Source organism: Sceloporus occidentalis, unplaced genomic scaffold (assembly GCF_023333645.1).
Source record: "Sceloporus occidentalis isolate IW3139 unplaced genomic scaffold, rSceOcc1.0.p SCAF_3, whole genome shotgun sequence".
Taxonomy (NCBI): domain Eukaryota; kingdom Metazoa; phylum Chordata; class Lepidosauria; order Squamata; family Phrynosomatidae; genus Sceloporus; species Sceloporus occidentalis.
Genome location: NW_028316983.1, coordinates 95,833,923 through 95,839,153, shown reverse-complemented (window position 1 = coordinate 95,839,153; position 5,231 = coordinate 95,833,923). Strand labels below are relative to the sequence as shown.

Genomic DNA, 5,231 nt, shown 5'->3' with positions numbered 1-5,231 from the left:
AGTACTTTCAGGGTTCTTCCACAACCAATGTCTCCAAGCCTAATATTTATTGTAAAAGATCATTTGAATTGATTCTTCAATTTTGTTCATGGAGCAGACAGTAAATAATTCCCATATGAGCAACAACTGAAATGAATGAGTCGGAAATAATTTGGAAATAGATTTTTTTTCTCATATAAAGTTATGCTGACATGTGGAATTAGAAATAAATGTGAAAAGAGATTTCAAAATGAATAATGTCACAAATGCATCAACATTAAAGCTGGCAGACTCCTTTGGGAACACATCAGAAGTGGTACTAACTACATGAAATTTGGTGGCCAACTTTTTTGCTGTTGTTGCTTCCTTTCTTCTGTCTTTCTGGCTATTTATCCCTCTCATGCACACAAAAACACACCATAGCACTAGCACAGTTAATCACATACACACTTATTTCTTATTTATTTGTTGCATTTAGATCAATACTTTACCTCCAGTGAGTTCAAAGTGGCCTACATGGTTCTCCTTCCTATTTCATTTTTACATCAACCTTATTATGTAGATCAGTTTGGAAGAGTTGCCCAAGGACCTCCATATGTTCAGAATCTAGCAGAATCTAGATCTTCAAAACACCACATCACTAACTACTCTCACAAAGCCAGTTAGAATAAAATGGGGCAGAATAGAGGGGCAGGAAAGAGCGGCTAGAATATATAGTATATATGCACAGGATGTAATTTCCTATTATTATTATTATTTTATTTTAAAGCCCCATCATCAAAATCAAAAATCTACATGCCATGGATGTGGTTTTCCAAAGGCTGAATTCTACTCCTATCCTTCTTCACCACTGACTCTGCTGGCTGGGGTTGTATTATTATTATTATTATTATTATTATTATTATTATTATTGGTCTGTATATTACATCTATGTAACCAGGGCGTGGTACAGACTGCCCCAAAAGGGCGGGTCTGTGGCTCCCCTTTTAGCTCTGGGTTGGGGGCAGGATAGCCTCACTGGCAGCCCTGCGGCCCCAATCCAGAGTTTTTCCAGACCACAGAGAAGAGGCAAAATGCTGCTTCTCCGTGGCATGGAAAAGGGGTGTCCTTGGGGCTTTGTGCCCCTGGACACCCCAGGAGCCTGAGCCATGGGGAAAAGGGGCCCCTTTCTCCCCGGCATTCTTCCCGCAGCCATTTGGAGCTCCTTCCCATGACACAGCCAGGCCGCCATAAGCAGCCTGGGGTGGTGTGGAGACATCACTCACGTGCCGTGCCATTTGGACATGGCACATGCATGATGTTATCAGGGCGTGTGGACGGGAGGCCGCCATGATTACGTCGCCGCCATGTACTAGGGCTGGGAGGCGTGTGGTCACTCCACCCCCATGCAACCCTATTATGTGGCCAGGCCAAAGCACCGGTCTAGACCATGCCAGGTATCTTCTCCTGCCTTGACCCCTCTTCCTGCAAACCCTGATGGAGACATAATTCACCTGTGTTTCAAACAGTGGCAGAATGGAATTCCTTCTCCATATAAAGCTTATGCCTGGTAAAGTAGGTTGGTAGGGAGTTACAATTGTTGCAAAAGTTAATAAATGATAAATGAACTCTACCCAAGAATCTAGAAACCAGTGAGGCATTACTGGATCATTACTGGTGATTAATATTATTGTTCCAAGCTGTGTAACTTATGTTGATCTTCTCTATGGTGATTTCATTCAGATGTTTTGACTGTCCATTTGGAACAGCTCACAGAGCACCTGTCAGTATATGAAACACAGTTGTTTTCTTTTTGCAAAGGTGATGAATCACAGTTTGTCAGTCTCAATATTTCATAACTTTTTCCCTCTCTTTGTCTTTGATTCTGCTGTCTCCCATCATTGCCTCATCTATAATCAAAACTTGGTTCTTATGGAGGTTATAGCATCATCAGGGATAAGAACTTGCAGGGCATCACCCAGTTAGTATTAATAGATGCTCTATTTCTGCCAAACACTACTTTATGTCTGCAGTAAATGACAAAAAGGATATTATAGTCGCAAGTTAGGATATTATCAGTTGAATATAGGATTTACCAGTCCATTTTCTTAAAAGTATTTCTCCCACCCTACTCATACTTCTTAATTTTTCCTGTATCCAATTCATATCAAACATTCCAACTCAAAAAATAAAATTGTGCTTTGAATCAAACAATGTAACTTTTAGTCATTTTTAATTTGAAGAAGGAAAAGTAATAATTGTTAAAAACTCAAATGAATAACTAAATATTCTAACATTCACATGCAAGGTCGTTCTTACTTGTTTTGTCAATTACTCTATATACTTGATTATAAGTTGTCTTCATGTATAAGTCATGGACAAGCTTGGGGCCAAAAGGTAAAACCTAGGGGCATGAAATAAAGATGTAAAGGAAAAGTAAAGAAAAATGATGCTAAGGAATTTACAAAATTCCACCAGGCATAACTGTTTGTGCTGATGATAAAGAATGAATTGATGAGGAGGGAAGTAGGGCTGCATCCACACTACAGAAATAATGCAATTTGACACCACTTTACTGACCATGGATCTATCCTGCGGAATCCTGGGATTTGTAGTTTGTTGTGGCACCAGAGAAAGCTGAATGTCTCAAAAACTACAAATCACAGAATTCCATAACATTGAGCCATGCCATTAAAGTGATATCAAAGTGATGCATTAATTCTGTAGTGTGGATTCAGCCCAGAGTAAACTGTGACTGCAATGTATGTTGGAGGTAACCAGGCACAGGTGGGACTAAGAATATACACACTTGTCCTAGATGCCACAGTTGATATAGTTTCGATGGATGTAACCTTGGCTCCTGCTTTTCCAGCATTGATGGATACTTTTCAGTTTGTGCAGCCTGAGGATGTGGACAGGATCCTTGGAGAGGTGGAAGCCACTACATGTATACTAGACCCTTACCCTTCCTGGCTTATTAAACAGGCCAGAGAAGGACTGGTAGCATGGGTAAGGGAAGTGATCAATGCCTCTTTACAGCAAGGCAGAGAGGCTGTGGTAAGACCTCTTTTGGAAAAAAAAACTTTTCTGGATCCTACTGTATTAGATAATTACAAGCCAGTCTCCAATCTTCCATTTTTGGGCAAGGTTCTGGAGCGTGTGGTGGCTTCCCAACTCCAGGCATTCCTGGAGGAGATGGATTATCTAGATCCATGTCGGTCTGGTTTTAGGCCTGATTATGGGACAGAAACAGCTTTGGTAGCCTTGGTGAATGACCTACACAGGGGACTGGACAGGGGGAGTGTATCCCTGTTGGTCTTGCTGGACCTGTCAGTGGCTTTTGATACATTGACCATGGCATTCTTCTGAGTCGCCTCTCTGGGGACTCGGAGATACTATTCTACAGTGGCTTCATTCTTTCCTGGAGGGGTGCTCTCAGAAGGTGGTTCTAGGGGATCCCTTTTTGACTCCTTGGCCATTGGCCTGTGGGGTCCCTCAGGACTTAGTACTGTCCCCTGTGCTTTTTAACATTTACATGAAACCACTGGGAGAGGTTGTCCAGGGTTTTGGAGTAGGGTGTCACCTGTATGCGGATGATACCCAGCTATTCCACTCCTTTCCATCTAATTCCAAGGAAGCTGCTTCTGTCCTAAACTGGTGTTTGGCTGCTGTAATGGACTGGATGAGGGCAAACAAATTGAATCTGAAGCCAGTCAAGACAAAGATGCTCCTGGTCAGCCGAAAGACAGATCCAGGAATAGGGATTCAGCCTGTGTTAGATGGAATTACATTCCCCCTGAAAATTCAGGTTCGTAGTTTGGGGGTACTTCTGGATTCAGCGCTGAGCCTGGAAACCCAGGTATCAGCAGTGAGAAGGAGTGCTTTTACACAGCTAAAACTTGTGCGCTAACTGTGCCTGTTCCTGGAGAAGTCAGGCCTGGCCACGGTGGTACATGACTTGGTTACATCTCATCTGGATTAGTGTAATGCACTCTACATGGGGCTGCCTTTGAAAAGTGCTCAGAAACTTCAACTGGCCCAAAGAGCTGCAGCCAGGCTGTTAAATGGAGCTGACTACAGAAAGCATATAACTCCCTTGTTGCAACAACTCCATTGGCTGACAGTCCATTTCTGGGTACAATTCAAAGTGCTGCTTTTGACCTATGAAGCCCTATAGAGCTTGAGTTCAGGCTATTTGGAGGATCATATCTCCCTGTAGGAGCCTCCCAGAGTACTGAGATCATCTCAGGTACATTTGGTGGGAACAAGAGAGAGGCCCTTCTCAGTGGCTGCTTCCAAGCTTTGGAACTCCCTTCCTAGGGAGGCCAGGATGGCTCCATCCCTGCTGTCCTTCCAGTGGCAGATAAATACATTCTTGTACTGGCAGGTCTTTGTAAACTGATAAGAGCTGGGAAATTTGTGCAACGAAAATTTTAAGGTTTGTATTTTTAATATATTCTATTTTAACTAAACTGTTTTAACTTTTAAAATGGTTTAACTTTTCTTAACTTTTATATTACATTTTAATGTCGTATTGCTTTTAAACTGTATAGTTTTAAATGTGCTGTTCACCTTGAGTACCTATATTGGGAGAAAGAGAAGAAGAAGAAGAAACAGGATGAAAAGACAAAGCAAAGAAAATGATGACCGCATTAGGAGTGATTATATAGCCTTTAACTTTAGTGTAGTAACTTGATTTTAACCCAGAAAAACTGACAAATATGCACAAATATCTTTTTCAGAGCTTCCAAACCTTGATCCCTCTTGGCATGTCTTTGAGGGGAAGTGACAAAGATCTGTCACTGCCACCATTTTTCCACCCAAGGCATTCAAAAAAAGTTAAAAGTGACATCATGGCAGAGATAGTAGTGTGGCTTTGTGCTTCTTTTAGGTGCTCCCAGGATGGACTAAGCTCTTGCCTTTTTCCACTTTATTCAGAAAAGTGAATGTTCCTTTTTAAATAAGAATTAAAGTTGAAAGAGATGGAGAGAGAGCATCCTAAAACAGTACCAAAGGCCCATCCAAGTTTGAAGGACCAAATAAAATTTAAAACCTTTCAAAACTATTATTGTGCTGACCCTCCCCACAACTTAACTTTCTTTTCTCTGAGCTAAACATGCCTAACTTGGGAACTCACTAAAGATTAGTTAAATTTGAAGTTAGCATCATTGTCTCTCATGAATTGGGAAACACCTGGTTTGGAAACACCTGGTTTTGTTTCATGTAATGCTTTTGTTTATCTCAGAAAGAAAAAAGAAATTATCAAGAGGGTG

General features: G+C 41.4%; 1 pseudogene; it reads left to right on the top strand.

Moving 5' to 3' along the window:
• The first annotated feature begins 3,493 nt into the window (after window positions 1–3,493).
• Window positions 3,494–4,135, top strand: LOC149316454 (uncharacterized; annotated as a pseudogene).
• Window positions 4,136–5,231: the final 1,096 nt, after the last annotated feature.